Source organism: Palaemon carinicauda, chromosome 33, assembly GCF_036898095.1.
Source record: "Palaemon carinicauda isolate YSFRI2023 chromosome 33, ASM3689809v2, whole genome shotgun sequence".
In the NCBI taxonomy this organism is placed as follows: Eukaryota; Metazoa; Arthropoda; class Malacostraca; order Decapoda; family Palaemonidae; genus Palaemon; species Palaemon carinicauda.
In genome coordinates, this window is record NC_090757.1 from 27,432,219 (window position 1) to 27,441,619 (window position 9,401).

At 34.2% G+C, this 9,401-nt stretch overlaps 1 long non-coding RNA gene across 1 annotated transcript in view; it reads right to left on the reverse strand.

Annotated features, from left to right (window-relative positions):
* Nucleotides 1-7,175: 7,175 nt before the first annotated feature.
* Nucleotides 7,176-9,401, reverse strand: part of LOC137626095 (uncharacterized) — a 187,331-nt gene continuing 185,105 nt past the window's right edge. Inside the window, exon 3 of the long non-coding RNA XR_011040983.1 lies at nt 7,176-7,293. This is a non-coding gene — a long non-coding RNA (uncharacterized lncRNA). The remainder of the gene's footprint in view (nt 7,294-9,401) is intronic.

Consider the following 9,401-nt stretch of genomic DNA (forward strand, 5'->3'; position numbering starts at 1 on the left):
ACTGGTGAACGCCAGACTGGGGTTCGAGACCGCTCAAACTCGTTAGTTTCTTTGGTTGCTCATCGTCCTTGTGAGTTAAGGATGCGGGATTCGGGGGAGCCTATAGGTCTATCTGCTGAGTCATCAGCAGCCATTGCCTAGCCCTCCTTGGTTCTAGCTTGTGTGGAGAGGGGGCTTGGGCGTTGATCACATGTATACATGGTCAGTCTCTAGGGCATTGTCCTGAGTGATAGGGCAATGTCCCCGTCCCTCACCCCAGCCATTCATGAGTGGCCTTTAAACCTTTAAACTCATTGCTGTCCCTATCAAGAAATGCTATAAACTTACCATCTGTCTCCAGTTTCTGATGGGACAGATTTAGAATCCTAACGTGTCTATTATGACTGGTCTCTTCCTTTCGAGAGGAGGAGGCCCCTGTTTCTCTTCCTAGACAGATTTCCAAAAGGTAGGGGAGGCATACAAGCCATATACATTTCATAAAGTGACCTTGAGTAACTGCAATAAAAGATGACCTTATTCTGAGGGTACACTCGGCCACATTCTATCTTATTTCTCTTTCTCTTGTTTTTTTTTTCTAAGTTTTTATAGTTTATGCAGTATATGAAATATCTAATTTGATGTTTCTGTTCTCAAAGTATTCTATTGTGATTGTTTATTATTTCTCTTGTAGTTTATTTATTTCCCTGTTTCCTTCCCTCACTGGGCTTTTTCCTTGTTGGAGACCTTGGGCTTATAACATCCTACTTTTAAAATTAGGATTTTGCTTGGCTTATAATAATAATAATAATAATAATAATAATAATAATAATAATAATAATAATAATAATAATAATAATAATAATAATACATCCGAAGTTGTTTATTCCATGTTAAACAAAATGTTCTACTATTGGTCCAATTATTAATTTTGTTTGTATTAGAGTGAATTAATGATAAAAAGTGCTAATACAAATAAACAAAATGACAACGGAAAAACCCTCCAAAAATAACTTTACAAAATATTTTTGCAAAACGAATAGTACAAGAGACATGACTTTTGAGAAAATCATATCCTCTTTTCTTATTCGATCGTTTTGAATACTTTCCATTGCTTTCACGTCTCTAGCATAATAATTCACAACTCCATAATAATTCACAACTCCACAATATGAACCTTATACAGACAAACACCACAATATTAACAACATAATACAAAAGAAGATACCAAATTTCATCTAGCTATAAATATGCAGTGGACGGGTTGAAAAGGTATTCCCATATTGATGTCAATGACGTCAGGATTTGTAGGGCTTACAATAGCAATATAAACTCCAGCCTTCAAAAAAAGTCATTTGTATGTCAAAAACAAACTATAAATTTTCCATGGAACCCCATTCTCAGGGAATACCCCGTTCTAACATAAAACACACACACAGATATACATACAGACACAAACAAACACATGTGTCTTTATATACATATTATTATTTTTATTATTATTATTATTATTATCATTATTATTATTATCATCATTAGCATTAGTATTATTATCAGCTAAGCTACAACCCTAGATGGAAAACTCGGATGCTATAAGCTCAAAGGCTCCAACAGGGAAAATAACCCAGTGAGGAAAGGAAATAAATAAATTATGAGAAATAATAAACAATTGAAATAAAATATCTTAAGAACAGTAACATCATTAAAACAGATCTTTCATATATAAAATATGAAAAAGACTTGAAGTTCTACCGATTCAATTACCCGATTAGGATAATTCCACAGCTTGGCTACAGCTGGAAAAACCTTCTAGAATACTGTGTAGTATTGGGGCTCATGATGGAGAGAAGGCATGATTATTAGAATTAACTGCATACCTAGTATTACGAACAGGATGGTAAAGTCCGGCAAGATCTGAATGTAAAGGATGGTCACAATTATGAACAATCTTATGCATCATGCATAACGAACTAATTCAACGAGGGTGACAGATTAATATCTAAATCAAGAATAAGAAATTTAATAGAACGTAAGTTCCTGTCCAACAAATTTAGATGAGAACTAGCAGCTGAATACCAGACAGGAGAACAATGCTCTAAATAAGGTAGAATAAATCATTAGAACACTCCTTTAGATTAATTGATCACCGAAAATCTTACAAGACTTTCTCAATAAGCCAATTTTTTTTTTGTTCAACTGAAGAAGACACAGACCTCACATTTCTCAAAAGTATTTTATTTATGTCGAAAATCACACATAAAATTTCAAAAGAGTCATACAAAGTTAAAGAAACATTATCAATGCTGAGATCCGGGTGTTGAGGACCAACTGTCCTAGTTACAATTATACTTTGTTTTGTTAGGATTCAACTTCATGCCACAAAATTTGCACTATGCACTAATTTTGGCTAGATCTTTATTAAAAGATTCAGCAACCCCAGATCAATATTTAGGAGATAGAATTGATGCAAAGAGCGTAGCATCATCTGCAATATGCAACAAGCTTATTTTCTAGGCCAAGCCACATGGCATGTGTATATAGCATGAAAAGTCATGGTTCAAGAACATTACCCTGAGGAACATTAGCTATCACATTCCTATACTTACTTTGGTGCTCATCAAAAACAAATAAACACATTTATACACACACACACACACACACACACACACACACATATATATATATATATATATATATATATATATATATATATATATATATATATATATATATATATAATATATATATATATATCTCATCAGCAGCAGCAGCCTTTACTAATCCACAACAGAACAAAGGCCTCAGACATGTCCTTCCACTTACGCATGTTTAGGGTCTTTCTATGCCAACTCATACCTGATATTTTCTTAGTTCGTCAATCCCTTGTTTCTTTTGTATTTTCTAGGGAACCATTCTGTTATCCTTAATGTCCATCTATTGTCTGTCACATTTATTATATATCCTACCCATGTCCGTTTTTTTTTGTCTTACATGTTAGTATATCCTGTACTTTAGTTTGCTCTCGTATCCTGATCATTTTCTGTCTCTTAGTGGTACATATATATTCACATACACACACACATACACACACAAATAATATAAAGCCTTTTCTCTGACAGAAGGGGGCTCGAGATAAAAAAAAAAAAAAAAAAACACACACAAGACATTGTCACATCCATCTTTAAACTATTAAATCACGGATGAACACCCAGTGCAGCAAACAAAACTAGTCACTTCTTACACATAATTTTGAAGTAACCATGTCTTATCTTTACTTGAGACGTTCAGTGTATGTGTGTACATGTGCGAGCATGTAAAATACAACGATTTTAGACTTCTGTCACGCCCATCCCTCCTCCACTGGAGATGACGATCCCAAGCTAACCTGAACATAAAGATGATGAAACATCAATCAAGTCATGAAAGCCATTTAAATTATGAAGTGGTCTGAAGGCTCTCTCTCTCTCTCTCTCTCTCTCTCTCTCTCTCTCTCTCTCTCTCTCTCTCTCTCTCTCTCTCTCTCTCAAATGTTGAATAAGACTGGAAAACAAAACCCACGGATGTTCGTTCCAAGATTTTTCTGCTCATTATTTTTTTAATGGCGATAACCTACACTTTAAAATTTACATTTTTGTACTTTTACAAGCAATAATGACCTATTAGTTCCCAACACATGTACTTTTGATTGCCACAATAACTTGTTAACTTCCTTCGAAAGCAATTTATATGATCAAAATTACTTTTTAACTTCCTACTTATGAATGTTCAATAGATACACTGACGTCTTAACTTTCTTCATGTGCATATTGATTGCCCCTATGACTTCTTGACTTCCTGCTCATATATTTTTCTAAGCCACTTTCACCTTATAGATTTTTACACATACATTCCTAATAAGCTTAACGATCTCTTAAATTCCAAAACATACATTTTTCGTTGTAACAATGACCTCTTTAACTAATGAAAATTCTTTAAAGCATCAATAACCCTTGAATTCATAAACATTTAATCTCTGTAACATCAATGACCTTTTATAATCGATAAACAAATTCTGAATAGCCTCATCAAAAATTTAACTTCCTTCGCATGCGTCACCAATATCAACTATACGACTTGAACCAAAATCTGAAGGGCAGGCTTCCATAAGAAGAGAAATAAAGGCCCAGAACAGGGCACATAATTCATTAGTTCCAGATGAAAAAAGTCAACGATCTGGAACCATGAATGCAGATGCATTCCAGAGGATGATGTGATAGCATTAAAGGTTTAAAGGCCACTCATGAATGGCAGAGGCAAGGGGCAGTGATATTGCCCTATTAAGCAGGACAATGCCCTAGAGACTGACCACAATACATATGATCAGCGCCCAAGCCCCTCTCCATTCAAGCTAGGACCAATGAGAGGCAGGCAACAGCTACTGATGACTCAGCAGATAAACCTATAGGCTCCCTCAAACCTCCTATCCTAAGATTACAAGGATGGTGAGGTTACAGCAACCAAAGGAACTCACGAGTTTGAGCGGGGCTCGAACCCAAGTCTGGCGATCACCAGGCAAGGACGCTACCAACTGGCCACCATGACCCTACTTCGGAAGCTCATCTAAGTGAAATCCAAGAGGAAGAAACTACATAAGTGCCTAATAAATGGGCAGAAAACTCTACGATTACCTGATGTTATGATAATCATTCTCATCTTTCGTTTCCTTTTTCAAAAATAGGGGTGGCACATATTGCCAACTAATGCAAAACATAATATCGAATGGCAAAAAATTTCAAAAGTATATGTATGTATAAAGCATTTCCTCTTTTTACCTCCAGCAACGGTTATGTTTTACCCCCTGTTTGTGTGTTTGTGTTTGTTTGTGAACACCCTCCTGGCCACAATTTTAATCGTAGAGTTATGAAACTTGCAGGGATTGAATGTTATGTAAAAAGTTGAAAATTATTAACTTTTGGAAGGTCAAGGTCACGGTCAAGCAAAATGTCTAATTCACGTAATCAGCCATGAGTTTGGACATCGTTGTCACAGAAACTTCAAACTTAGTTTATATTTGAGCGTATGAAAATCCACACCAATTAATTCACGTTAAGGACAAAGGTCAAGGTCACGGTCAAGCAAAATATCCAATCACGTAATCAGCCATAAGTTTGGATATCGTTGTCACAAAGACTTCAAATTTAGTTCATATTTGAGCGTATGAAAATCCACGCCAATTAACACATTTTAAGGTCAAAGGTCAAGGTGAAGGTTGAGAAACAAGCTGCCGTGGCGGAGGTCTGTGCCATACTGAGTACCCCTCTAGTTCTTATTGTTCTCTCTCTCTCTCTCTCTCTCTCTCTCTCTCTCTCTCTCTCTCTCTCTCTCTCTCTCTCAACCTGAAAGTAGTGCTTGGCCCCTTGAGTAACAGAAATTTACTTTACTTTGTGACACCTAAGAAGATAAAAGTCAAATTGATGCCTTAACTAAGTAAAATGTGTTTGCCTGGCGACTTATATAAGAAAAATGAAGTCTGTCTTGTGACTTACATAAGAAAAAGGAAGTCTATCTGGTGTTTTATGTGAGAAAGAGCAGCCAGCTCCATTCCTTATTTAAGGAATATATTCTTAGTGCCTTACGCAAGAGAAAGGATTTCACTTGGCGCCTTAAAGGTTCAAAAGCCGCTCATGAATGGCAGAGGCAAGGGACACTGACATTGCCCTATCGAGCAGGACAATGTCCTAGAGACTGATCATATATACATATGATTAGCGCCCAAGCCCCTCTCCACCCAAGCAAGGACCTAAGAGGGACTGGCAATGGCTGCTGATGACTAGACAGATAAACCTATAGGCTACCCCAAAACCCCCATCCTTAGCTCAAAAGGATGGTGAGGTTGCAGCGACCAAAAAAATTAACGAGTTTGAGCGGGACTCGGACCCCACTCTGACGTTCACCAGTCAGGGACGTTACCACAGGAAAAGAGAGTTTGCTTTGAATGCTGCGTTGAAAAGGGAGTCTAGTGGATACTTTGAGTAAAAAAATTAGCCTGTTTGGTGTCTTATGTAAGAAAATAGTCTTCTTAGCGACCTTACGTATGAGAAACGATTTCACCTTGAGACTAACTTAGGATAAAGGGGTTTACTTAGAGGCTTACGTATAAGAGGATTATCCTTGGTGTTTTATATAAAAAAAATAGAGCCTTCTTGGTGTTGGAAGTAAGAAAGGGGAATTTCCTTGGTCCCTACACAAGAAAAAGTCTTCTCAGTTATTTATGTATGAAAAATGAGTCTTATTCGTGGATGTAAAATGAGAAAAGAGTTCACTTGGGCCCATACATAAGAAAAGAGAGTCTTCTTCGTGCCTTATGTAGGGAATAAACAATGTGTTTGGTGCTTAGCGTACGAAAAAGGATGTCTGTTTTGTGTCACCCGTAAGAATAGGAGTCTACTTGGAGCCATACGGGAAAAAAAAACTCAGTGCTTCCAGTAATGAAAAAGTCTGCTTGGTGCCTAACTTCAGTAAAAGAGTCTACTTTGTACCTTATGTAAGAACAACTACGCTGTTTAGCATCTCATCATTTTGGAGTTAATTCGGTGCCTTATGTAAGAAAAGGTGTCTGCTTATTACCTTATGTTAGAAATCGAGGTCTTACTGATACCTTGCATAAGGAAAAGGATCAGCTTGGTACCTTGCGAAACAAACAGAATCCTCCTTAACTAGTTATATAAAAATGGGTCTTCTTTTTTGTTTAAGCAAAAAAAAAAAAAGTTGTCTGCTTGGTGAATTACATAAAATAATAGATCTGCTTGATGAAATATATAAGAAAATAAGTCTGCTTGGTGACTTGTTAAAGAAAAGGAGTCTGATTGGTGAATTATATAAGAAAATAAATCTGCTTGGTGACTTATGTAAGAAAATAAGCCTTCTTGATGATTTACATCAGAATAGTAGTCAGCTTGGTGACTCACATTAGAATTTTTTTCATTGGTGACTTATGTAAGAAAAACGAGTCTGTTTGGCAGCAAAAAAACAGGTGACTTATACAAAATAAGGAATCTATACTCGGCACATTATGAAAGAAAGAGGAGTATGCTTGACATCTTACGAGAAAAATGGAGTCTGCTTGGTCCTTTACGTTCAAAAGTCTCCTATTAAAGGACGATTGTTTTTATTCGTGTAGGAGGAAATCACGTATTTTCATAAAGGAATTTGCTTGGTGACTTACCTTATCCTTCATTTGCTCCATTCTTTCCACAACTATGCCTAAATGAGGGGGAAAGGGGGGGGGGGGTGGAGGACTCGAGACTTCCATCGTAGCACGTCAGATTCGTAACTATCCTGAAGAAAGAAAAGATAGAAGGAAGGACTATTATTAAAAAGTGAGAAAGGCTTATATGTTGTACAAAAATGATACACATCTACATACAAGAAGCATAATGAGATCTTGGTTACTTCAGCATCTTGTGTCAAATAAAAACCAAGATAATTCAGAGTTCTTGAATAATGTCACAAACTCTCTCTCTCTCTCTCTCTCTCTCTCTCTCTCTCTCTCTCTCTCTCTCTCTCTCTCTCTCTCTCTCTCTCGGTGAACATGGAAAGGATGCTCTTATGACTTAAAAATGTTGATGAACATATATACACACCCATATATATATATATATATATATATATATATATATATATATATATATATATATATATATATATATATATATATATATATATATAAAGTGTGTATATATCAAACACAAATAGTATTTAATGTCGAATTCTACCTTGTGAATTTGTATCCACTGGATTTTCAGTATCAAGGATGAATTCGAGATTAAATGTCATTTGTGGTTGATATTTACATCTATTAAAGTCACACGTGTTAGTGACACATGGTCATATACGTGTATATATTATGTAAATATAAACACACACAAATATATATATATATATATATATATATATATATATATATATATATATATATATATATATATATATATATATATACATATATATTTATATATCTATATATCTATATATATATATATATATATATATATATATATATATATATATATATATATATATATATATATATATATCTATATATATATCTATATATATATATATATATATATATATATATATATATATATATATATATATATATATATGTGTGTGTGTGTGTGTGTGTGCATAAACACCCTTCTTTTATTACCCTGTATCATTAACCTTGCGTGTTATAACTTTCTACCGATTATCCAAGTTACCTTGTCAATGAACAAGATGTAGCCTACCTTAGGCCACTTCGGTTGAAAACCACAACTATTTTCTAATAACTGAAGTAGCAAAAATTACAGTACATTAAAATGATGAAAGTGAATAAAATCATTAAAATTATCATTATCAAATTTGATATCAAAATTATTAAAATTATAATTACTATAATCATTCAAAATTATTATCTTTAAAATTTATAAAAATAGTTTCTTGTCCCAATTCATTGCTTTCCAGGATTTGTGAAATTTTCTTATCAACGTTGCCATATATTCCAGTAAATTAAGCAAACATGAACTAAGTCTTCCTTATAGTTTATTTATGATATATCTGTTTTGATGTAGTTACTGTTTTTAAAATATTTTATCTTAATTGTTCATTATTTCTCATATCGTTCATTTATTTCCTTACCTCACTGGGCTATTTTTTCTGGTTGGAGCCCTTGAGCTTATAGTATCCTGCTTTTCCAACTAGGGTTGTAGCTTAGCTAATAATAATAATAATAATAATAATAATAATAATAATAATAATAATAATAATAATAATAATGATGATGATAATAATAATAATATTAACAATAATAATGATAATCATATTAATAATAATAATAACAATAACAGCATTAATTCAGTAATGATAATAGTAATAATAATAATAATACAGTAATAATAATAATAATAATAATAATAATAATAAAAGACAGACAGGGGAACGGCAAGAACTAAATCAGCGCTAATCATAAGCAACTCTCAACCCTTATGTGACGGGCCGAGAGAGGAGTTGTTAACTCAAAGGCAGGATGCAATCAACTGAGTTTTATTAAGGAACACTCTTCTTTATATACAAAACCTCAAGGCAACAGGACATGACCTGTTCGAGAGACAGACAATGTTACAGAGCAAAACGGAGACATGATAATTCAGGTTCTTTTTAGTGCGAGGGAAGAGCGCAGATACAAGCATAATATATACAACATAATTATGTACAATTGTGTGCCACACGGTTGGTACACTTAATAACTGAACTGTATGAACTCGACGTCCCCTTAAGTCAATTTTGTCTTATAGAGCATTTACTTTTGATCCCTAAATTACCTTCAGGATATTGTCCATTGTACCGTATACCTCGGTCGCGCATCTAAAACTCCCAAATATTTGCATAAAACAAAAGAAACC